At 32.2% G+C, this 27,921-nt stretch overlaps 1 protein-coding gene and 1 pseudogene across 3 annotated transcripts in view; one reads left to right on the plus strand and one right to left on the minus strand.

The window, feature by feature from the left end:
- Nucleotides 1-27,921, minus strand: part of Fbxw7 (F-box and WD repeat domain containing 7) — a 188,207-nt gene that overhangs the window by 113,149 nt on the left and 47,137 nt on the right. For 2 of the 3 annotated variants that reach the window (XM_077803336.1, XM_077803338.1), the window contains one exon: nucleotides 14,759-14,806. The exons of the other annotated variant lie outside the window; for it this stretch is intronic. The gene's annotated coding sequence lies outside the window, so the exon portion shown is untranslated. The remainder of the gene's footprint in view (nucleotides 1-14,758; nucleotides 14,807-27,921) is intronic. 3 annotated transcript variants of the gene reach the window in all.
- On the plus strand, nucleotides 17,797-18,362 carry LOC113179926 (transcription factor BTF3 pseudogene; annotated as a pseudogene).

Below are 27,921 nucleotides of genomic sequence, written 5' to 3' on the forward strand. Positions count from 1 at the left end.
CTAAAGCACCTAATTCAACCAACCCATAAGACTCTTTGGCTCAGCAACAAAGGGGACTATACATAGCTTATCTAATAAACATACACAGAGTTTTGATAACAATAGCCTACTGTTTTTCAGAAAAATGATTACTTAAAAACATGCTAGGTACTGAATAAACACTTTAATAAAATTGTCTTAGAACACTGTCACATGAACAAGTACCAATGTCAGAATTTAATCCCAGGTCTGTTCTTTTAACCACTAAGACAATTTCTAGGATAACTATTCTATTTTAGACTACCAAATATCATAAAAGGTAAAACAAGAGCTGGGTGTATATCTCAAGGGTACAACGGCTGTCTAAATGTGCTAGGCCCTGAGATCAATCCCCAGCAGAGGAAAACACACACACACACACACACACACACACACACACACACATACACACATACACACACACACACACATATAAACCAACACTTTTTGCAAACTATGCATCCTTGCACCCCCCAAAAGATATGAAAGATTAAAAGGAGACATCAACATCATCTACAACCTGATTCTTTAAGAAATCTCAGCCTTCCACTTAATTCCAACTTCTATATCTTCCAGGTCAACTATTGTAACTACCTCACACTGGTAAGGGTAAACTGATTTCTCCCTAACGGTCATTTTAAAAGTCTGTTTAGGATACTTTAAAATGTTCATTCATAATTTGATCAAGATCATCAAGCAGATTAGTGGCAGAGCCTAATTCAATCTAAGCCTTTAAATGCTTGATTCAGGGCTCTTTAGAAAAGGTAGCTCCACTGGGGCACGAACTTCAAAAAGTTTGCTACTCAGTTAATTTACATGAAATACTGTCTAATTAGAGAGCAATCATAACATCGTCTTTTATAATCATTCTTTTAAAAAAAAAGTAATCAACATATACTGGTATTTTCTTTCTTCCTATTTGCTCAATTCATGGCAAAAAAATAAACAATACACTAAGGTAGATCACTCCAACCACTCCAGTGAAACATATCAATAATTAATTTGTGAATAGCCCATTACTTTTACATAAAGGAAATGTACCCTTGATCAAATCTCAAAATGATATTAACATTTTTATGTTCCTATTATCAATGGTCACAGAAGTTTTATGGAGGATTGTGGAGGGGGATAAAAAGTTGCCTATTAAATAATAAACAATTACAAATTCCAGTTTAAATTACTTTACCATCTTCTTCAATTAATTTTTAAAGTATATAAATTCAGGAAAATGTGTAGAACAATAGCAGTAATATTTTCATCTTTCAAGAAATATTAAGGCCAAGGATTTGATTACATCTGAAAAGGAAAGACACCCTCTTCACATGGTGGCTTGATTCTAATATAATGACAATGTTATGCTTGATTCTATCATGGCAAATTACTAATTTTAGTTATTTTGTTTTTGCACATGGTTAGGAAAGAGTATCCTATGGTAAGAACATAAATAGGGAATGACAGAGAAGTCCATATTTGTATGTGTCTGGTTCTGTACAAAACATTTTTAATATATATTAGTCAGAGAGGTAGAGGTGTTGTGTGGGAAGGAGGAAAGGGAAGAGATGACATTTGCTTTCCTAATGCAGTTTATTGTAGGTAAGGTCTTAGCACCTGAGTCTTACAATTCTTTCTACAACAGTAATTCTATTCTACAGACACAGTTAATCCTATACTTCTACATTTGTAATTATAAGTTGTTCAAAAAGCATGAAAGATGAAAACAAAAACATTAATAAAATATAATCACTTTATGATTTTCCCAGGTGGCTTAGCTGTAGGTACCAAAAACAGGTTTCCGGACCAGAGCTGCATGATTTCTTGGAGTTTCCCATCCCTACAACTTCTTGCAAGATTTTGTATCTACCTCTCTGTTCCTAAATACAGAAATAAAATGTTATGATCTAAACCAACAAAGACATTGTGTATATTTTAACCTAAAATGTTGAGGAACTAGTCTTAAAATGTTTGGCAGCCCGAAGGTTTTGCTCCCTAAAAGGTTGTTCATGTTAATAAAATTGCCAAAGACCATGATTAATACCATTCTTCTTATGAAATCTTCAATTCCATGGAAAATTAATAAGAAATGTCCCCCCCCAAAATTAATCACTTTAAATTTTATAATTTTGATATTACATTACCCTACATATTGTTTTGAATTTGCTTAAACATTACTTTAAAATGGCTACTAATGTTTTCATCAGTATCCTTTAGAAATGATACACCTCAGATTTCTTAATATTCTTGTATCCATGAAATCACTGAGAGCAAAAGACCAAAAAAGGATACGAAACAATTTTCTAGCACAATTTGCTAGATCAAGAATTTATCATAATTCCAACATTATAATTATAGTTAAGAGTTTGAAACTGATGAAATCTATAAATGTTAAGGATATTCTACGTCACTTAGATAACACAGGATATTTAAACATAAATTCTTAAAGATTAAGACACGTGCTCTGATGTCAAGACCAGAGTATGTTGATACACATGTTGATGCTAAGCTAGAAATAGGAAACAGAGAGACGATGTTTTATTCTATTCAAGGTTAATGATACCAATTAACTTTTTATGAATTGATGAGTGAAATAACATACAATTTCTAAAATTTCATGAGGATACTCAAATTAATTATGAAATTATTGTGGTTATCCAAAACTTAAAGCAAAAAAGAAAATAAAAGAAAAATATTTAACTTTTCTCATTTCAAAAATAAATGCTGCTGCTGCTTTAAGTGACCAGCAGTCTCAGATCAACTCCAGGCTGCAATCACAACATCCATTAGAGTGCTCCACAGCTCAGAGCAAGCAAGCAAGTGGTTGTCAGTGCAGCTAGTAAATCACCTGATCCTATTACAAAATCAATTACTGCAGTGCATTTCCATTGCTACACAATCTGATGATGACAAAATGATATTGGATAGCTACTGCAAGGTCAAGAAAACTGCTAAGAACATCTTTAATTGGTCTTTTCTTTTTAATCATTTGGCCCTAGTTATAATGCAGCCATTTTAATTGTATATTTTTATTTGAAATAAATCTATGTAGTTACCTTTGGTTGTCTGGGACATTCGATGGATAATCTCTGCAACTGGTCTGATGTATGGCTACAAGAGAAAAGATCGGAGCAGCAGGTCGAACGGCTCAACCTCTTCATTAAAGAAGAAATAATGCTGCAGCCACAGCCACACATTGACTTGCTCATTAGATGAGAATTTGACTTTAAAAATCAGAACTGGTAATGTCCCGTATATACTCAAAATTGGCTAACTGCCTCATTCTGCAGCTCTCCGGCTAAAAGAAACACTGCTAAAAAAGAATAAAACAACAGCTTCCCCACAGATGATACCAGCCACAAACTCATCGCCAAGAAAAACTGGATATTAGAAACAGAACTCTCCTGGCTACTCTTCAGACATAAGGTAAGGTGCTTTAATATTTCAAACTGTTTTATATTAAAGCCCAAGTACTTAACAAAGGAACAAACTCAAGGTAAGACATCCTAAATATTATACTAACCACTCTTTCTGTCTTCCATCAGTTTAGATCTGTTTGCCTACTCCTTCAGCTCAGCCTATCCAACCTGTTCCCTTTGTAAATGCACACTATTTCAACAACCAACAGGAATGAGCCCCACCCCTTGCTGTCCCCACACACACCGTTCAAGAACCGCTCAATATCTGGAAAAGAACTGCTGCAGCATTGCTTTGAGAAACAACAGGGAGCAAATTACTGAACGGATTCTTTAACTTACCAATCAGAACTGCTGACCTTTTATGACTCTACAATTCAAGAAGCCTGCCAAATACTCACAGTAAGAAAAATCAACTGATTTTATTTCTATACTATAGATTAATTTACAGAATTGTTTTCAACCTTATTATTTAATATAAAATTGAGTAAGAAACAGAAACATAAACCTAAGTATTTTCTTAGCAAACAAATTTTAGGTAGTAGCTACACAAAGTAGCTCATCTTTAAGGGTTGGTGGGAGAGGGCAGGAGGGTGGTTGAATAAGATGCAGAGTAAAAAAATCCTTCTGAATACTGTGCTTAGACTTGAGAAGTAATGAGAAATACAATCCTATAGAAAAATAACAGTGCAGATAATGATAAAAATAAACAGCAAGATAGTCCAAGGAAGCCCCTGCTATCATAAATGTTAAAAGAGTTTTAATAAGAAGAAAAAGACATGTGGCTATCTAGATAGGTTATTAATAATAAGTAAAAAGCCATCAAGAATCTGTTTTGATTATTGAATCTTCTCATTTGGTTATTTGCATTTCATTAGATTTTTTTAATACCACAAACCACTCAAAAACATAAGAAATAGTATTAAGAATGCTAGCCATTTTCTAGTATCTTTTATATTTAAGCATTCTACCTTTCCCAATAATATAATTATTTACATCATGTAATTATAACCCACAACAAGGAATATCACATTACTATAAATACTTTACCATCTCAAATAATCATACTTTAAATAATTATAACTTAATAAACAGTCACAGACCTGTGACTTGCCAATCCTTGTTAACACCTTTTTGGGAAAAGATGGTCAAGAAACTGAATGTAATAAAACATCTCCATTTAAAATATATATTTTTAAAACTTCATATTTTCTGTGGCATTGAAAGCTTCCTCATTTGTGTATGTATTGTGTTCAATTTCTTCCCTGGTTTAAAGCTAAAAGAGCCAATATTGCCTCTGCCTTCACTTTGTACTGCCCTTTTGATATTCATGTTACACTTAAATCAATTCTTCCAGAATATCTAAAAAAACAGACATGCACTTCACACTGATTTAAAAAAAAAAAAACTTTTGTAGATAAGGTCTATGGAAACAAACAAGCAAAATAATGCAGTAACCTTTTACTCGCCTGCTGGAGGTACTGTCTGCTGCACAGAATTTTAAAGCCTCATCTGCAGATGCAATTGTGCTGGTATTGCCAAGAAGTCTGCCTTTGCTGTGCTGCTGCTATACAAACTATTCATCGAAAGAGCACTTTATATGGAAAACATGAAGTACTACCAGTTTAAGTTTCTTATATGATTTAACAAAAGAACTTCTAAAATCTAGCTATCGCTCTGCTCTAGATAATCTCAGGTGCATGTTAGACACGTTAGAGAAAAGGGTCCTATTGCTGCTGATGCATTACTTTAGCAAATGTGTGAGATGGGGAAGCTGAAAGAGGTAATGAAAAAATTAATACATCATGCTAATGTAAAAATAAGTACCAAGTATTAAAATCTGACACAATTTATATTGCCAATGAATGCACAACATGCCCTTAATAGCTTGAGATTTTTATGAATTTTATAATTAGCAGAAGCCTATAAATAAATCATTGTCTAATATTAACAGACAAGTACCAATTAAACAACTCTACCAAACGCATACTCCTATTTTCTAATGAAAATAAGTTATTTTACTAGCTCCTCAGCATCACTACTGTTTCTGAACGAAACCATGAAATAAAATATCCAAAAGAACAGAATGCTGGGGCTGGGGATGTGGCTCAAGCGGTAGCGCGCTCGCCTGGCATGCGTGCGGCCCGGGTTCGATCCTCAGCACCACATACAAACAAAGATGTTGTGTCCGCCAATAACTAATAAATAAATATTAAAAAAAAAAAGAACAGAATGCTTCTGAAATATCTCGACTTGCAATGCTTCATCTTCCTTGTCACTCCCACCAATATCCCTTGTCTCTCAGATTATTTTTAACCAAATTAGCTTATAAGCAATAACAGCTATTTTCATCATTTATAATTTTCCTTCCATGTCAGCTAATTTAATGTACTACTGATTCTCTATTTAGATAGAAAGCAAACCAACAAGGATTAACCATTAAAAATTATCCAAAAAGCAGCATAATAATGCTTACCAAAAAAGCAGTATTTAAATTTAGCCATAGATATGTTTAAAAAGTAGAGGAGACATTAATATTTGTTCATTAATGACAATTAAGTATCATGCTACTTCTTCAATAAGCTTAATGGCATTTCAAAGATACTTTCTCCCTTAACTGCAAGTAATTCTAAATGTCAAAAACTTATCTGATATTATTGTATTTAAAAAACAATTATTCTTTCATTTAAAAATAACCATATGTTGTCATATATAGTACCCTTTGAGAGAAGACTCCAACAATTCTCAAAATGTGGACTTGTGGGTTCCCATGACTCTTATATGGACTCTATGAGATCAAAACTATTTTTACAATACTGAGATATCACTTATGTTTTTACTCTCATCTATTTTACGAGTATATATAAAGTTTTACTCGGACTACATGGCATGTAATATCCAACCTGTTTGAACACAGAGGCAAATGAGAATACAAATGTCTTCCACTAAGCTAGACTTTTTCATTTGCAGAAATGAAAAAGAATGCCATTCTTTTCATTAATTTTTTTTCTGTATCTTTCAGGAAAATATAGTAATTTTCCCCAAAAGACATGTTAATTGTATGAACATGTAATTGGATGTTATTTTTCAATGAATTTAATAAATCAATACATTTTAAACTTTTTATTTTTATTTTACAATAAGACATAATCCACAATTTTAAAGAGCTCCTTATGGTTTTCAGTAGTTTTTAAGAGTTTAAAGGTGTCCTGAGACCAAAACAAATTGAGATTCATTAGAAACGTTTGCACACATTTTTTCTTAAATCAAGGCTTACATTTGTTATAAAAAAAGTAATACTCATTTTAGGATATCAAATATAAAATGTTTTTGAATTTTCGCTGTCATTTTCAATACATGAGCCCAATTATTATCAGATGTATTTAACAAAAGTGCTACCATCTATTTTTTAAAGTAGTAGATAACCAAAATTAAGAGAATCTGTTAATTCTCAAACAGACTCTCTTTGGTCCTCTCCTTGGCCAAACCCCAAGTCTTCTCTAGACTTATGAGTCCCATTCATTCATTCACTCATTCATTCTTCAAATATTTAAGTATCTCCCATGTGCTAAGCAGGTATGAGGAATGAAGATGCAGCAACATGCAAGAGAGACAAAAAAACTCTTTTGGTTTCACTGAACTTATTTCCAGGGGAGAAGATACATAACAAACAAAACAAATATTTACTACAGCAGATGGTGCCAACTGCCAAGAAGAAAAAAATATAGGAGGAAGAAAGAAATGACTAGGAAGTCTCATTTCCTTAATCAAAATGTAAATAATTTTTTTTATTTTAAGAACATTTTTTAAATATTGAGAGTAATTCCAGCAAAAACATGTGTTGTCAGTAAATAAAAATTTGAATTTTTTAAAGGAAAAATTTCAAATATCTGCAAGAAGAGAGTATAATGAACCCCTATTTACACACTTATCACCTATGATCAACACTTATTCAAAATAGTGCCAGTACTGCTTTATCTTTGATTCTTTTTTAAGGTATTTAAAACCAAATCCCAGGCATCATGTCAATACCATTCTCGCCCTCATACATCCTTATGGATCTTTAATTTGGCCAGAGCCTTTCATACTCACAAAATCACCCTACACACACAACAAATTAACTGTACTTCCACGATCTTAACTAATAAGTCAATATTTTTTAACTTTTCCAGAATGTCTCAAAAATGTCTTTTCTACCTAACTTAATCTAAACAGAATTCAAAGGAGAATCCCTCTTTGCATAAGGCTACTATATATCTTAAATCTTAAAAGCAACTCAATTGGTCCTTTTTTCCCCCATGTCACTGACTTTCAAAAATCATTTTAGTTGCTCAAATTATGTAACTGTCCATGTGGTTTTGTGTCATTATCTTGTAGCCCAATCTCCCATATTTCCTACAAATAACTTTTGATAATTAAACTCCAAATTCTAACCTCATCAGAAATATAATTAACAAACACAGGAATTCTAACTCCAGAGAAATAAAAATTTAAGTCTACCAGTAATTTTGAAACACTTGTTGAAAAAAAAAATCTGAAAAAATTAACATGGTGCAGTAGCTCAGAAAAGACAGAAGAGGGAACTATAATATTTAGGAAGTCCACACTAAATAGCATTAAATTTTACTTTAAATTTCAGCACTGAATTTCAACTTAATGATGATTCAAAATATAGTAATTATTACTTTTACATATCTCCTTCCAAAAACCAAGTAAACAAAATCTAGAATCCAGAAGAAAAAATTAACATCCACTAATAAATAGTACACATTAACAAACATAACCATTTAAACTTATTCTAAAAATACACCTCAAAATTCCAAATAATTTTCTTCAATAATAAGCTAAATGAAACTAATGTATGTATTTTTGCAAAATAATCATTTTAATTATAAAATCAAAATACTTAAATGAAAAGGGAAATCCAGAATTTTAAAGCAAATTACTTTTTTACATATCTGCTCACACGAAAGAAAGCTACAAAATGTCTTTCTTTAGTGATAAAGGTATTTCAAGAATAAATATATGCAGTCTACCTAAGATGTTTGCTCAAAAAATGTTATTGAAACATTAGTGTAATTTATGTAAAAATATAACCATCACACTAATTAAAACTACTTTATGCAAGTACAGTTAGAACAACAAATTTATACACAAGCGATTGTTACCATACCAACATAAGACAGAATAAAGCTAGTATAAACTACAGAATTTAGGTTAAGCTTTTTGTATCTAACAAGGAACTCCTTAACTCCAGTTTCCACTAACATATTCCTCATTTCCTTGGGAGCTCTCAACAGTGGCAGCACTTTTAACATTCACACTTCCATAATCATTCTGTTTATGAGGATTTGGGTGTTCTCTAAAAAAAAAAAAATATGAAATTTCTTGACCATGCTTCTGACTTTCTTCTGGGTCCCCATCATCAGGGTCTTTAACATCCATGTTTCCTCCAATAGTGTTCTTTGATGATTTCACCATCCTCTAGAATGGTATGGTTTTTCTCTATATGCTTCTCTCTCTCTCTTCTGAGGGCTCACAAGCAAAACCTTTAACATCTGTTTTTCTACCAATAGTAAATGCAAAGCAATCTAGGCTTTCTCTTTCATGTTCCTCAAAGACCATTCCCCAATTTCAAAGCCACTCCACATTTTTAGGCATTTGTTACAGCAGTGCTCCACATATAGGTACCAAAATCTAAAATTAGCTTTCTAGGGCTGCTGTAACAAATTACCACAAATTTGGTAGCATGGAATAGCAAATTTATTATCTTACACTGTTCTTAAGACCAAATATTCAAAATCAGTTTGACTGAACCAAAATCAAGGTATTAGCAGACCAGTATTCTTTCCAGAAGCTCAAAGTTCATCTCTTTCCTTGCTCTGGTTACTGCTTAGAAAGCTATCTGAATTCCTTAGTTCTCTTGGTCCCTTCTTCCCGCTTCAAAAGCACATCATTCCAGTCTGTGCATTAGTCTCCCATCTCTTGTCTGCCTTGACCTTTTCACTCACTTATGAGGACTCTCTGATTACACTGGCTTGCTTGAATAATCCAGGATAACCTCCCCACCTCAAGTCCTTAATTTAATCATGTATGCAGAGTTCCTTCAGCCATGTAAGATAAAATACACAGTTTTTGGAAATTAGAAGGTGGACATCTTTCAGTTTACCAAAATACAATACTAAAAGCACAAAAGACAAAAGTAAAAGTATAGATTGTTCTTCAGGAAAACAATAAAAGACTTTTGAACTTAAGACATTGTTTAAAAAATGAAAAGGCTAGCCATAAACTCAGAAAAACTTGCAAATAGTTGTCCAATATCTAGACTATATTATCTAGACTATCTAGACTATATTAAGTACTCTCGTACCTCAGCGACAACCCCCCCAAAAATTTTTTGACATTTGAGAAAATGTTTCAACAAAAGAAGATACAGGAATAGCAAATACACATAGGCAACAATGTGCAACATCATTATTCATTATGAAAATGAGAATAATGCCCCAATGGGATGTCATTACCTAACCACTAAAACAAGTAAAATTAAAATAACTGACCACAACAAATGTTCTGAGGACACTGAATGACTAGATGCTAGCAGTAATACACTGTTAGCAGTAAGATAAAACCACTTTGAAAAGTTTGGTGATTTCCTATAAAGGAAAACATACACCTACTGTATTACTCTGCCATTCCTCTCAGGAGGAATGAAAACATATGTCTACATAACAACTGCACATAAATGTTTGGGGCCTCTTTATCCGTAACAGCCAAAACCGGTAAACAACCCAATTTAGCAAAAGGTAAATGAAAAAAGGTTAAAAAAAAAAAAAAAAGGAATACCCAATAAAAATAAAGTATTAATAGTCCATGTAAAAAATATGAATGAATCTCAGATTTATTAAGCAGGAGGAAATAAGCCAGACTTGAGACACATTATCTGATTCTACTTATATAACATTGTAGAAAAATAATTTATAGTGACAGAAAGCAAGTTAAGGCTTGCCTGGGAAAGGAGAAAGGGGGACATTACAAAGTTACAAAAAGGCTTTCAAGGTTAATATACACACTTACTACCTTAAATTTAATGATGGTTTCATGTGCACATAAATAAGTCATCAAATTATGCATTAATTATATCTCAATAAACCTAAATGTTTTTAAATTTAAAACTTAGAAGATGAATATGAGGTAGAGAAAATAAAATATGAAGCCTATTTTTATGGTAGAATCCTAATAAACAATCTGGAGACAAATGAATTAAAGAATCTAAAATACACTTAAAAGATAAAATTATACTGTAGAATTTAGGATTCCCAGATGCAAGATGAAATTGAATGGTACTCAGTTTCCAGTGGGATTTTTTTCCCTCTACCCCTACCCTCTCCATGCTTATAAGAAAAGAGAGCAAATGTTCAGGAAATTATCAATAATTTGATATTTAAAATATTCATATTTCTAAGCAGACTGACAAAGGGCTCAAAAATAAACTTTACTGGCACAACTATTTTCGCCCTCTGAGAGACAATCTAATCAAAATTTTCACTTGCCAAATTTTGACATTCTGAACTCCAGAGGTAGACGATATGTATCCACTAAGGTGACTAAAAAGAATGGATCAGCTGTCCATGATCCATCATAGCACAGAGACACTATTAAGAAGTGAACACATCTAAACTCCAGGCAAGACAGACATTTCTCAGTAAACAATATTGTATTGGGCAAATCATGTCATACACAACCATTTACTTAACTAAAAATGAGAACATAATCATACCATGCTGGATTGCTACCACAGTCCCATCTCTACTTTCAGAGAATCATATAGTCGGACACACAAGGAATTCCATTCTAAAACAGCTCTATTAAGAGTGAACTTTTAAGGGCTGGGTAGCAAAAACCCTGGAGGATATTTCAACCCCTTAATAATTTGGTGGTCAGCCACATAACTGGGTAGAAATGATACTCAGACATATGGCTCATTTCCTCTGATATTATCTTGCTTTCAGGGTTTCTCTCTACTAAAGTTTAACTGTTCTGTCAGCCCCATGTTCTGTCTTCTGATATCTCAAACCAATTTTTGGCCACCCAATCCACATGCAAGTTGAAAAATGTACTCAGTCAAAAAAAGAGGCAAAAACAAATCTCATGTGGTTCATTTCTCATTCAAGAGCAGAAGTCACATAATAATCAGAATAAGAAATTAAACTGGTCTTATAAAAATGTTAAAGATATGTGCTTAAGCTAGTTGCAGTGTTACACACTAATCCAAGCATCTCAGAGGCTGAGGCAGGAGGATCCAATGTTTCAAGGCCAGCATCAGCTACTTAACAAGGCCCTGAGCACCTTAGCGAGACCCTATTTCAAAATAAAAAAATAAAAAGGGTTGGGGATGTGGCTCAATGATTATGTGACCCTGAGTTCAATCCCCAGTACCAAAAAAAAAAAAAAAAAGATATGTACTTAATAATTCAGAGGAAATTTTTATTTACTCCATAGCTAGAATTACAAAAATTCAAAATACGTTTGCCTACACATAATCTGCACAAAATTAAAATCAATAAAATTCTAAATATCTATTCCCTCCTCACAGAAAAGATAAAAAGAACTTAAACTTAAAAGGCAATGATTAAGATATGAAATCAAATGTTAGAATTACTGTGATAAATTATTTTAAAAGACCCTTCCTTTCTCCAGTCCAAAAAACTAAACATAAATTCACAATACTAATATTAATAAACAAATCACACACAAATAATATTTTCACTGTAACACATGGGATCAAACATAAGGTTTTGCTGAATACAATTAGCTGAGGAATTGAAGCACAAATACAAGAATAATTGCTTCCTTTGGGCTTTCGCTGTCAAACACAGAAAACGCCCGTGTTTTTTTAGTCCTATGATAATTAAACCCTTGTCATAGATCTAGACTGTCAATGAATATTTATTTAAAAATAAACTTGTAATATGACACCAAAAGTACAAGAAACAAAAGAAAAAAACAGATAAACTGAACTTAATCAAAATTTAAAACTTCTGGACTTCATGACACCATCAAGAAAGTAAAGAGATAATCCACAGAATAGGGGGAAATACTGCAAATCACAGATCTGGTCAGGGTCTAGTATTTAGAACATATAAAGAACATTTATAATTCAACATTTAAAAAGACAACCCAGTTTTAACTGGTGAAGATTTGAAGAGATATTTCTCCAAAGAAGGCAAACAAATGGTCAAAAGCACATGAAATGATGCCTACCACACAAAAGAAAGTCATCAAAAAGAAAATTAAAACCACAGAGATACTACTTCTCACCAACTAGGATGACTAAAATGTAATAGACGACTATAAGGATGTGGAGGAACTAGAACCTTCTTCACACATACTTGGTGGGAGAATAAAATGGCACAGTCATTTTGACAGTTCCTCAAACACTCAAAAAATCATCCCATTACTTGGAAAAATCCACCCAATTTATATAGATCAAAAGGCTATTTGGTATTTGTTTTGTATTGTTATATTAGATTTGTCTGAACTCAAACTGCAAACAATGTCTCCTTTATGGAATGCAATAGCTGATTTTGCTTAAGTTTTTTCACATTGTTTTTTTCACATTTTTTTAATAAAATCTCCCTTGTAATATGTTCACAAAAGAAATAAAAACATATCCATACAAAAACTTACACAAGTATATTCACAGAAGAAGTATTTCTAATAGTCAATACATCGACTGATGAATAGATAAACAAAATGTCGTGTGTGTGTGTGTGTGTGTGTGTGTGTGTGTGTGTATATATTGGAATATTACTCAGTCATAAAAATGAATGAAATACTGATACATACTACAAACTGAAAATATTTTGCTAAGTGAAAGGAGCCAGACACCAAAGGATAAATATTTTATGATGCTATCTTTATAAAATGTTCATAAAAACAGAAAGTCTACTAAGTGCTACCTAGTGCTGGGAGGTGTGGAGGTGTGAAGGTGTGAGGACATGACAAGAGTGATGAAAACATCCTAAGCTTATGTAGTAGTAATGATCCTACAAGTCTGAATATACTAAACTATCACTGAATTGTATACTCAGGGAAGAATTTTCTAGCATGTGAACTGAATCTCAAAAAAAAAAAAAAAAGGTCACTCAAAATTATTAAAGTTGCAAAACTGAAATGTGAGTCATAAGTATATGTAATACAAAGACAACTGATTCCCTCTAACTGAAATATATGCATCAATAGGAAAAAATGACAATAAGTCATTTTTATACTTAATACGTGCCTGGAAATCAGTTACTACATTTTAAAGTAGTAGAAATCTGCTTAACAATTTACAACATCATTTGCTCCTAAAAATGTTATACTTATTTTATAAATACATAGTAAACATAATAGTATAATTGTTGAATAATTGGTTTTAGAAACAATATTTGGTCAAATATGTATTATTGCAAACACATTAAAAAATAAAAGAAACCAATACATATCCTTAAATATTTCTTCGTATACATACAAATATAATCTCCTTTAGCTAATCAAATAAACCTATTTATCTCTAAAAATCTTTTGACTATATTAAAAACAACCTCAAACTATGACACAATATTATCCAATGTCTCAGCACTTTCTTCCTATCTTTGAAATATATTTCATCACTTTAAAATCTATCAAGATTAACTAACGCATTATTGTGTCTATATAATCATCATAGCACATAAATCTAAAACACTTTTAGTTGAAATAAAACATGCTGAGATTAACCAATCTTTAGTAAAAAATTAAGTAGTAAAAAGCTTTATCTAATAAAATCCTAAATTTATGAGATGCTTTACTATAGGCCCATAAAATTTTTCATATTTCAATCCTGGAACAAAGAAATTGGGATAATCTAGACAGGAAACAGCATAAGGCCTGACAACATTAATGGTTGGTACACTGCAGCAAATGGGACCTAATAAACAAAACAATGGATGGCAAAAGAAAAAATCCATACTAGTTTTGGCAACTAAAGGAGAACTACTACAAAATCCCAAGAAGGGAAAATCCTGTTTCATTCATAAAGTATTACCACTCCTTACCCACTAGAACTATTTCTTTTCAGGACTTCCTAATATTTAGGCTGCACACCAAAAGAATGTTCTGGATACAACATGTAGAAAGAATCAGAAGCAGATCAGAAAAGGCATAGAGAAAAAAATTCTAGAACCCAGTTAAAAATTAAAAGCAATATAATTTATAATTGTAATTTAACACTGGTTATTGTAAATGTCCTTATATTGCGTGCATAAATTTAACTGAAATTCAAAGTGTACAACATGGAGTTCAATACTTACCAACTACTTAGATAGCCTTTTAAAAATCTTGCTGATGGTAGAAATTCCCTAAATAAAAAAATAAATAAATAAGTGAGAAATATTTTTTCAACTTCAGAATTATACCTACTCTGTAAAATCTACCCAAGAATTCCATTTAATATTAGGGTTATTTCTTTATGTATAACACTATAAAACCCAAAGCATATGCTGAAACTTGAGCATATAATAAAATTTTTATATACAAACTTTTTATAATCTTAAAAATAATTTAAATTTCATATGCAACATATGGAAAAGCTAATTATCAAGACACTGGCAGCATTTACTAGAACAGAACACAGAAAGAATGAGCTCTATCACAAATAAGACAAATAATTAAAAGATCAAGGGAACAGTATACTAATAACTTCTTAGAGTATCAGTCATATATTCTATTCTTTCTAACACTGAATACACACTGTCATATTCTGGTACCTGGCAACACCTTTTAAGTAACACCTAAACAATGTAACAATAAGTTCTACAAAGCAGAGCCAATGAAATGATAAAATATTTTATAAACTCATTGTGATTTTATCAAAAGATCAAAATGAGGAAGCATTTTAAAATCCATTCTATGTTAATAGGTAAACAAAATACCTTGTCCATAATAAAAAGAAACATGTAAAGTGGCAAATGAATTTACTATTATAAAAGTTAGCTGTAAATAATTTCATAATAAACTTTGAATACGAATCTTTTCAATCAAGTCTCAAGTCAAATTAATCAAAATTTAAGAATAAAGGTACTACAAAATATTTATGGAACTCTAAGTGTTTGCCAAACACTTTACTCTGAACTGAAAAAAAACTTGTACAGACTTTTTTCTAAACACTTCATTCCTTATAGACTAAGTCATCTGCTTAAATATAGCAGCTGCATTTGACTGCACATCCCAATGTTTTTAAACCACCATTATGTCTCCTCAAAAACAAAACACAGCAAGTAAAGCAGAACATAATGTTATGAAATAAAACTGCCTCTTTCAGAGTCAGGAAAAAAATCTGTTTAAAATTTCCTTTTAAAGAATCACCAGAATAACAATCATCTATCTTAATAGAAAATGTTACATTACTAGAAACTGCAGTACCACATATAAAAATAAAAATGTTTTCTTGAGTAAGCCTGATAGATTTCCTATGACTACTTCTGCTAAAACCAGAATCTATCAAATCAACATCTATCCACAGACCATGGACAAAGGGAAAAGAAAAAGAGAGCTAAACATAAAATTGTAAAGCTGCTAAACGATGACAAGAGAACACTGTCACAACTTTGAGCTGGGCAAGGATTTCTTAAACAGGACACAGAAAAACAAACTGGATTTCATTACAACTAGGAAGTATCTTTTTAAAAAATAAAAATACAACCTACAGAGTAGGATGAAATATTAGCAATGTACATGTCCAACAAAGGACTCATCCAAAACATATTATGACAGTTTAAAATCAACAAGAAAAAGACCACTCAAGGGCTGGGGATGTAGCATAAAGGTTGCTTGCTTAGCATAAGGCCCTGGATTCAATCCTAAATACCACAATAAAGAAAAGAACAAAAACACAAACATTATTAAGATACCCAAAAGATCAAACAAAACTTCAAAAACAAGATCATGAGAAAAAATGCTAAACATTACTGATCATTAGAAAAATACAGATTAACCTCACAATGATATATACTATCACCCACAATTTTTTTTAATCTAAAAACCCGACAAAAACAACTGTAAGCAACAATATGCAGCAACTCACATTCTCATAAACTAGAGCAGAAATGTAAAATGGATCAAACAGAGAATGTTGGGAAGTATCTACTGAGACTGAAAATATAATTCCTAAAGATCAAGCAATACCACTCCTAGTTATACATGCCCACAAGAAGATATGTTCAAGAATTATCACATCAGCATTATTTTAAGAGCCCAAAACTGTATATAATCCAAACATCTAACAGCATTAGGATGGAGAAATAAAAACCACAGTATATTCATACAATGGAATCCTAAACTACAGTGAAAATGCCACATGTCAAAAACTCAGTGTCAAAGAAGCCAGTGCAAAGAAAAAAAAAAACATACTATCTGATCTATTCTTATAAAATTCAACAATAAACCAAACTTCCTACTGTTTATAAAGTAGGAAGAGTAATTAATTACCTTTCTTGTGAAGGAATTATTGACTGGGACAGGACACAGGGAAACTTCTGAGAAGTTGATACCTTGATCTGGGTTGGGGTTAAAAAATTGTGTTCACTTTGTAAAAGTACGTCAACATAGAAAAGTTCACTTATACTTTTCTGTATGCATATAATGCTTCAATGTCTTTAAAATTAAAAAAAAGACCAAAAATTACTTCTCAATAATTCTAGACCATCATACTAATAATATGTAACTCACTAATTCGAAAATCTCAAAATTTCTTAACAATGTATTCCAATTTATTTCTATTGATTACACAAAGGTAATTTAAATATGGCTGGTCATTTTATACTAGAAAGTTTAAAAGCAGTTTCAATGCAAATATAAATTTTGCCAGCAAAGGATTCCTTATGATTTTCTATCACTGGTTGAGTTGTCCCCTATCTGAAATGCTTGGGATCAGGAGCATTTCAGATTTCATAGTTTTTCAGATTGTGAAGTATCTGCATTAACTTTACCACATGAACATTCCTAACCCCAAAATCCAAATACTCTAGCATTTCAGATTTCATATTTTCCAACTGGAGATATTCAACCTGTAATAATACAGAAAACTATTTTTCTAATGCTTGTCCTAAACAAACTCAAGTTAAATTTATAGATACATGATTTTGCACAAATATTTTTAAATCATTAATAGCTAGCTTGAACACTGATTTCAAAAGCAACCACATAGCCAAGCCAGGCATTCATAAAAACATTAAAGCAAACTTACTAGACACTATTGTTTAGAAAATCTAAGACTTTTTGATTGCTTCCAGTCTCCCTCATTTGCCACCTTGGGCCCCTACTTGTGTGCCTAATCTTAGGTGGTCTACCTATGACACCCCTGAGCAACAACCTTGGTATTCCAGGTGACCCCCATTTTTACTCTGACAAGATTAAAGAAGTTATCAAGAGCCAGGAAAAATTTGCCAAACTGCTGGCACAAGTACACACTGGTTGGAAAGGAACTGCTTGCAGAAGGAAGGTGGTTCATTGAACCAAGATTAAATAGAAAAATAATAAAAATAAAAAAGCTTCAGTTGTCTTTAAAGAAGTTAAGGGAAAACAGTATCCTCTCTGGTATGAAAGAGGTGAATATGTTTACAAACCAAGGAACAATGATCCACTTTAACAACCTTCAAGTTCAGGCATCTCTGGCAGAAAACACCTTCATATCACAGGCCATGCAAAGATAAAAGCAGCTGTCAGAACTGCTACCCAACATCTTAAACCAGCTTGGTGCAGACAGTCTGACTGAATTAAAGAGACTGACTGAAGCACTGCCCCAACAATCTATGGATGGAAGAGCACTACTTGCTACTGGAGAGGAGGAGGGGCGGGGGCGGGGAGGAAGTTTCAGATCTTGTATAGAATTTTAATGAGATTCTAAAAATGAGGTAAACTGATTGGAGTCAACTTCAGAAGACCAATAAAACTTGAAGAAGTTACTGGAAGCTGCTATTTTATACTACAACTGTTTTTTAAAATTGTTTATGAATCTGATAAAATCTAGACCTCTAACATTTTTAAGCCCAAGCCCCTTGAACACGGCAGTTCTTTTCAGCTTTCGTTTATACCGTTTATTCTATGCAGCTAATTAAGTTGAAAAAGCCTGGTAATAATGCTTGAAACAAAGGTTAATGGAGTTCTTTCACTAGTTAAAAAAAAAAAAAAAAATGAAGACTTAGATTTTTTTTAAACCATACCTTTTCAAGAAGTGTTCTACATCTATTGAAAATTATTGAAATTTATTGTCTAAATTAAGTAATTTGATTAATCTTTTATTAGATTTAAATAAGGATTTGTGACTTATTACAACAACCTGTTTGTCTTTGGCTGACAGATATTTTTTGTTGTTTTTGTTGAGTCTATAACAAAATTCAGGAAGGAGAGGAGGGTGGCCTAAAGGCCGGAAAGGTCAGTTCTCTTAATAATTCCCAGAGGCTAGGAATTTAGGTTTCCCCTCAGATTAGCACCCCTTCATGGGGTCAAACCTCATTTGGAATCAAAACCTTACAAGAACTTTCCTGAGTCTTGGGGTTTGTTATCTATATGAATCTAGCTTGATAGAGAGCTCCTTTCCTAACATGCAACAGCCAGAAATCGTCAAGTTCCTGAATAAAAAAAGGCCAGCAATCCAGTTAGTCCTGAGACACAGTGAACAAAAGAAAAACCACTGCCAAACTAACTTTTTTTTTAATCAGTCTAACTCCACATCCCATCCAAGCATGAAACATGCTTCTTTAAGGTTCTTAACTTTCTAAAAGATTTGTTTTTACCACAAATAAAATAAAGTAACCAACATGGGCAATCTTTGAACAAGTACTAATATTAAAGGTACTCAAGAACAAAAAGGGGGAAATCCCTTCTTCATGAGAAGTTTGTCTTATCTTCCTAAAAGAGAAGAACCTACTTACTGAATGTAAAGGAAACTTCCCCAGAGAATGTATTTCTTTAAAATAAAAAAAATTTAAAAATTAAAAAAAAAAAAGACTAGAAGGACTAGGATCATGGTTCATGGTTTAAAGTCCACTTTGAAGCCAAGAGTGACTAAATGAAGTCAAGACAACAGGTCCCATCCCATATCTAAATAGTCCACAGAATCAGATATGGGTTTATTAAGAGAAATTACCTAATTTTATGATTTCTAATAATAATAAAAATACCAGAGAAGACTAAAAGGATGTAAGCAAAGCAATCTTCCCCTAAAACAAAAGAACCACAATAAATTCAATGACTACACCCTGTTCATCAAGCAATAATCTAATGAAGACTGTTTATGAATTATGATCACATAAATACTATTTTAAAACCTAGCATCTTTAACAGGTATTATGTTACAGTTTACAGAAATAAATTCTGATGTGCTACTGCACAGGCAGGTAAAGTTAACAATAGAATGTACTGTTATTTTCAAAAAAGTTTAAAAAATATTTTGAATGCTTCCACCACAAAGAAACAGTAAATGTTTGAAAAGGTAGATATGCTTACCTGATTTGAACATTATATAATAAATACACATACATGTATCAAAATATTACATGATACCCCATAAATATTTACACTTTTTATGTGTTAAACTTTTTTAAATTAATAATAAAAAGAATTTAAATCTAGCATCTTTGAATGGTGTTCATAATTTATTTTCTTAAGAGTCTGCTATTTTTTGTTGTTTTCAATTTTAAGTTTTTTGAAGCTACACTGGTAAAGAATATAAAAGAAGGGAGTCCAACTCATCAAGAGTTCTGGCCACTAAAAATATTAAATGGAAAACTCCAGAAATCAATAATTTGTAATTTTTTTTAATTTTTATGTGGTGCTGAGGATCGAACCCAGGCCCCACCCGTGCTAGGCGAGCGCTATGCGGCTGAGCCACAATCCCAGCCCCTAATAATTTATAATTTTTAAATTGCAAGTCATTGAGATGGGTGATGAAATCTCAAACCCCATTCTTCCTGAAATGTGAATCATCCCTCTTTTCAGAGTATCCATCCTGTGTACACTTCTGCCCATTAATCACTAAGCAGCCATTTCAGTTATCAGATGGACCAAAGAACTGGTATCCCCGTGCTTATTTCCAAATAACACCTTATTTTAATAATGGAAGCAAACCCTAAAGTAGTGGTACTGGCAATTCAGGTATACCATAGTAAAGTCATAAAGTGCTTCCTTTATGTAAAGGGTGAAAATTCTTAACTTTTAGGGGAAAAAAATAATATAGAGAATTCAGCACTATCTGAGCTTTCACATATCCACTGGAGGTCTTGGAATGTTTTCCCTGTGGATGAGAGGGACATATTACAGTTTCATGGAGATCGGATCTTGAATTACCTGGGACAAACATTAAAAACTGCTTCTCAAATTACCCACCACCCATTTGATTTAGTCTACTTACAAAATTTCATAAATCAATCCAGTACAAACAAACCAATGGTTTACTTCTATCTTACACAGAATTGAATTTCATTATCTTATATCCTTCAAATGTCTTTTAAAAATCTCATGCCATAACAAATTTTTGTAAAAGATGTAAATTTTCACTTAAAAAAAAAAAAACACATGCAGCATTTCTATTTCTTTAACAAAGAAGGCACAGCATTTGGTGTTTATCCCCAAGCATCTGGCTTGATTGCTATAAAACCGCAAAGGAATGCTTACACAGTACCTCAATTTGAAAGGAATTCCTCAACTTTCTCATAGACACTCCAGCAAATTAAAAAGTAAACTCATGGTACTTCTAAAAAATATCTGATTTGTTCCAATTGTCCAAACAGTAACAACAACAACAAAATCAACATAAGTTATCTGCATTTCTATATAATTACATTCATAAAGTTTTGCTCTCATGTTTTCTCTGACACTTCCACAAACCTTAAAACTGGATCTAAATTCCTCACAGTTCTCACCAATTGCAAATTTTCAAAAGTCTGTGATTTATATCTTCTGCCACATTCATATTCTTTAAGTTAATTCAAGCCCCAGCTGATCACTAATTTACTACAATAAAATATGGATGAGTTCTAATCCCCTTCCCCCCAAAAAATGACCTTTATCTAGAAACATAAACTGCTGTTCACCTTGATATTAACAGGTTCTGTAATAAATTAAATTTTATGGAGTCCTAATATCTCACATAATCTCTTAAGATTACACTATTCAAATTAAATTAACAAAAAACAAAACTGAGTAAACATTAACTCTTAAATCCTGTACTACAAAATTCAACACATACTGTTCGAAAGACCAGAAGAGTTCTACAAAATCAAATCCATCTTTACTATTTAACAAATACAGCAGAGGGATGAAGAGCCTATAGAAATTTATTTGAAATAATAGTTAGTAAAAGGCAACCACAGAACCAAATAATATTATGCCCTGCATTAAAATGTTTTGGTCAAGAAGAGATCATATGTATAAAGGTGGTCTCACAAGATCATCAGAGAGCTAAGAAATTCCTAATGCCTAATAACACTGTAGCAGTCTTAGTGGTGTAGCACAACACATTACTTAGGTTTGTGGTAATGTTGGTGTAAACAAACCTTACTGTGCTGCCATGCTAGTAGCAGCCTTGTGTATTTTATGTTTGTACCAAGAGGCCAAATTCAATGACTGACCTCTAACATCTAGGTTTGTGAAGTACACACTATCACATTCGCACAACAATGAAACATGCTACTGCTGGATATTTTAGAACATATCCGTCATTAAGCAACAGATTACTGCATTCTAAATCCAAGTACCCTTAGAAATTACCCCACTGGCAACAAAGCAATTAGGATATAAGGTCTAGTCTTATAAGAAAATTTAAAAATTTTCTCTTTCCATTCAAAAATAAATTATTCCAACCATATAATAGACATTCTCTCCAAGTACACATAAAACATTCACCTAAATAAAATAAGCCTTAACTCATTTAAAAGAATTGAAATAATACAAAATATATTATCTGCTTGCAATGGAATTAAGCTAAAAATGAGTGACAGAAAATTAACTGAAAAATATGAAATATGGGAATTCAACAATACATCTAAACAACCTGTAAATCAAAAAAGTCTCAAGGGAAATTAGAAAATATTTTGAACTAACTGAAGAGAACAATTACAAATTACAGTAATATATAAGATGCAGTCTCAGCAGTTCTTAGAGGGAAATTAATAGCCTTAAATGCCTATATTAAAAAAGGAAAAGAAAAAATAGCACCAAATCAGTTAAGTGCCCACCTTAAGAAAGTGTACGAGACCAATGCAAACTCAAAACAAGCAGTAGGAAGGCAATAATAAAGAGTAGAAATCAACGGATTAAGGCGGAACTACAAGAAGAAAAAAAGAGAGGGGGGAAGGGAGGGAGGGAAAAAGAAAGAGGGGGGAGGGAAGAAAGGGAGAAAGAAATAAAGGAAGGAAGAAAGGAAGAAAGAAAAGAAAAAATAAATACAAATGCTAGTTCTTTACATTGATAGAGTTATGCTCTCATGTTTTCTCTGACATTTCCACAAACCTTAAAACTGTATCTAAATAAACTTGATAGAAAACCTTCTAGGCAGACTAACCAACTCATAAAACAAGAGCGTAAAATAAGACAAATTGTCAACATGAGGACTGAAAGCAGAAATATCACTGAAGACCTTAGAAACATTAATAATTAAGGAATACTTTATGACTACAAAATATGAAGTAAATCATTTCATCCTGAAAGATACAAACTGCTAACACTTAAGAAAAGTCAGATAATATGAATTGTCATATATGTGTATATATATAAATTATCCTATTTTAGACACATATATACGTATATGAAAACAAATTTGTAGTTAAAAACATTTCAAAAAAGAAATATGCTCCAATGGTTTCACCGCAAATGCTACAAAACATTCAGGAAAAAAATATCAATTAAACATAATCTCTCTCCAAAAATAGAAAAGAGAATAGTTCTCAACTCAAAATAGCAAAGGGAGACATGATATTATAAGTAAACAACAGACAATAATCCCTATGAACATATACAAAAACCCTCAACAAAATGTAAGCAAATCTAATTTAACAATATAGAAAATGAATAATAAATATCTCATAGCCAAGTACTGTTTAACAAAGGAATACACAGCCGGTTCAACATTTGAAAATCAAACAACGTAATAGATTGCATTAACAACCTAAATAAGAAAACTACATTTCAAGCTGCAGAAGAGACATTAGACAAAAATCCAACATCCATTCCTGATTAAAAATACTCAGGAAAGTAAGAATAAAATTTAAAAATTTATTTATTCCAAGTCATGATGACCTACAAAGAAAATCCAAAGAAAAAAGTCGTAAAACTAATATACAGTTTTGACAGGTCATGAGATACAATAAAATTCATTATATTTTTATATACTAGCAATGAGTTGGTACATCAAAAATTTTTATGTATGCATGCATGAATATGTAACAACAAATTCCATTGATACATACAACTATACTGCAATAATAAAAAATGTGGGGAAAAATTTAAATGCAGTAGAAGCTACAGTAGATCAAAAATAAAGAAATACTTATGTATATATCTATAAAATATGTTTAGAATTTGTAGGCTAAAAACTATTAAAACTAATGATAATAATCAAAGACCAAAAAAATGGAGAAATAGATTCAGAGATTGAAAGGCTATCTATTGTTATAATATCAGTTCTCTTCAGACTGATATGTAGAATAAAACCCAATGAAAAATGCAAGAGGAACATAGTCAACCCTCTGTAAAAGGGAAATAGAGAGAGGGGTCTGGTTCCAGGTGCAACCCCAATGGATACCAAAATCCACAGATGCTCGGCTCTCTCATAAATAGTACAGTATTCGAAGCACCATTAGCTTTCCATTACTTTTAATGCCCAATACAATATAAAAAGTTGTTATAAAAAGTTGTGATTCGGTATTGTTCAGGGAATAATGACATGAAAAAATTTTGTATATGGTTCAGTACAGACTAATTTTTCTTCTAAATATTTTTGATATGCAATTGGTTATATCCACAGATGGGGGGGCCTATGGATACAAAGGACCAATTATTTTTTAATTATCAACAAGCTGATTTTTAAATTTACATGGAAAACAAAGGGAATAGAATATTCAAAACAATTTACAAAAAGAAAAAATTAGGGAAATTACACTAATTTCAGTAATAATCAGAAAGCTAAATTATTCAAGACAATGATATATTAAGCGAAACAACAGACGGTAGTTCAATAAACAGAATTAATCCAGAAATAGATACTTAAAAATTTTTGACCAAAGTATTGGTCAAAGATTTTTGACCAAAGTACAAAGGTAATTAAATGAGGGATGATAGTATTTTCAAGAAAGAGTGTTAAAACAACTGGATATCCATAAACAAAAATAATGAATTTGAACTCTACCTCATGACTTACCCAAATAGAAATGTAAGGTAGATCACAAATCTAAATGTGAAACATAAAATAATAAAATGCCTAAGAAAACAAAGGAAAAATCTACAATATGCAGTAAGGCAAAGTTTGTAAAACAATTCGTAAGAGAAAAAAATTAATAGCTTCTTTAAAATTAGAAATATTAGCTTTGTTAAAGAGACCTAAAGTGAAAAGACAGATCACAGGCTGAAAAAAATATATTTGCAATCACATTTCTGACAAAATACTTTACCCAGAATCAAGTAAGAACTCTAAACAATAATAAAGCAAACAATTTGGTACTTCACTATCCTCTCTAAGACAGACAAATCAGAACTGTGTACTCATGGGGAATATTGCCAGAAGACAATATAGAAATGAGTAGAAAATACCATTAGGAAATAATTCTCTGTGATACTCCAAAGTTTCTGAACCTCTTTGAAGTAAGAAACTCATTGACTTGTGCTCTGCACTCTTAGGATATTTTCCTAGTAAACAACCTTGAAAGAAGAGACAGCATTTCTCTCTACAGCAAAGAACAGCATTCTTACCTCCTTTTATAAACCATTCAGGTTCTCAAGCCAAGGATTCCTCTCCTGTTATGCAATGTACAATGAGTCCTATGACTCTACTCACACTGCTATATGGGAACTGGGGCACAGGAAACTGGCCCCCAAACAGCTAATATGTACTCTTAGCCACTGCTATCACTTGCTGTAAATAACAAATTATCCTTCAGTTTCAACTCAGGAGGCCCATGTCTTCTACCAGCATCTATTAACAATGGCTGAGACATTTATTAAGCTTGCAAAAAAAGTGCAAAAATCTCAAGACTCTTCACAGTTCTTACCAATAGAACTCTAAATTCCAAATAAAATGTATACAATCAATATTGAAAAAAGATTCCAAAAAAAGGTTATTTGGAAGAATATTAGCAGTCACCAGAATTATCACCTCTGTCACCAGTGATGCTCGCTGTTTCCCTTTTCCCTTTACCCTCTCTTTTTCCTTTACATCATATGGTGGTGGGGGCTGAGGTAGAGTGGTGTAGCCCTTGCCTAGCGCGTGTGAGGCCCTGGGTTTGATCCTTAGCCCCACATAAAAATAAATAAATAAATATCATGTACACTGTAAACCTTACAGAACCAAATGAAAATGCCTCAATGCAACTGCAGTTAATGATCGAAAAAAGATACAATAAAAGTACTTGAAAGGAGAGATATTAAACTAGAATAAATGAAAATAAGAAAATAAAATAAGCCCCCCAACACTCAACCACTATATATTTATATTTTGAATTTCTGAAATGTCATCACAGCATTGCCCAGTTTTGCTTATATTTTTACTTCTTTAGGGTGTTCTTAAAGTTGATCAGGTAAGAATCTACTGTGTTATATTATTTGTCTTGTTGATCTCGTATTATGTCTACAACTTAAGAAACAAACAACCTTTTCAAATTTGATTTGTTTCTATAGGACTAAAAGGACAAAGTTTTTCTTTTTAATCTACAAATTCAAATATCTAACTTTGTGTAAAATAACATGAAATAGAAAGAATGACTACATAAGATTTTTTCCCTCTAATGTATTTGATTAAAAATCATTCCTAATATTATTTTTCATTTATACAGCTATAACATTTCCAAGCACCTAAGACTTTTCTTTTGGACAGGGAATGGGAGGAATGCCAGAAATAATTGAACCCAGCGGTAGGTACTTAAACCACTGAGCCACATCCCCAGACCTTTTTTTTTTCCCCCTTTTAATTTTGAGATAGGGTCTCATGAAGTCCTCAGGGCCTCCCTAAGTTGCCAAGGCTGATTTTGAATTTGCAGTCCTCCTTTCTCAGCCTCCTGAAATGCTAGGATTACAGACATGCATCATGAGGCACATAAGACTTTTAATACAGATTCAAAGAAAGAGCAAGAAATCAGCAAAGTTTTTCCAGTGCACTGGAAAGATTTTTCACAAGTAACATTAAAAAAAAGAAAAACAACAACAGTACTTTTTTTTTTTTTTTCTTTATTTATTTTTTAGTTCTCGGCGGACACAACATCTTTGTTGGTATGTGGTGCTGAGGATCCCGGGCCGCACGCATGCCAGGCGAGCGCGCTACCGCTGAGCCACATCTCCAGCCCCAACAACAGTACTTTTAAAAAGTATTTTAAGTATACAACTCAGTGGCATTAAATACAAGCACAATGTTGTACAACTATCATCACTATTTGTTTCCAAAATTTTTTCATCATTCCAAAAAGAAACTATCCCATTAAGCAATTACTTCCCATTCTTCTCCTGCCCCTGGTAAACTCTATTCTCTGGCTTTATAAATGTGCTTACTCTAGATACCTCACATAAGTACCTAGAGTACTTATACTCTACATATAAATACTATATACCATCATCATTTGTTCTTTTCTATCTAGTTTATTTCACTTAGCATAATGTTTTCAAAGTTCCTCTGTGTTGCAGCATGTAACAAAATTCCATTTCTTTTTAAGGCTGAATAATATTCCATTGTTTTTATATGCCACATTTATTTTTCATTTGTTCATAGATATTTGGGTTATTTCCATCTTTTGATTATTGTGAATATGCTGCTATGAACACTGGCCTGAATTTCTGCTTTCAATTATTTTAGGAACACATTTATAAGTAGAATTTCAAAATGATTTGGTCATTAAAGTGGCAAACCTTTTTACATAGCAGATATAATTTTTCTATGTTCCCATCAGCAAGGCATGAACGTTCCAATTTTCTCTGCATACTCACCAACACTTGTTATTTTCCATGTATTTTATAATAGCCAAGTGATCTCTCATGGTGGTTTTGATTTCTACTTCCCTAATGGCTAATGTTGCTGTGCCTCATTATGTGTTTGTTAGCCATTTTCTGAAGACATCACAACTGGATTGTTTTTGTTGTTGCTGCTGTTGAACACATACTTTAAGTTGGAAAAAGAAAATTAAAGGAATAGAATGCTCTCCAAGATAAAAACCTCACAATAATGTAGTTAACCTAGTCACTGCTATTCTCTAATTAAAGGTCTAAAATAAGGCTTAAA

The sequence above is a fragment of the Urocitellus parryii genome, chromosome 10 (assembly GCF_045843805.1).
Source record: "Urocitellus parryii isolate mUroPar1 chromosome 10, mUroPar1.hap1, whole genome shotgun sequence".
Classification (NCBI taxonomy): Eukaryota; Metazoa; Chordata; class Mammalia; order Rodentia; family Sciuridae; genus Urocitellus; species Urocitellus parryii.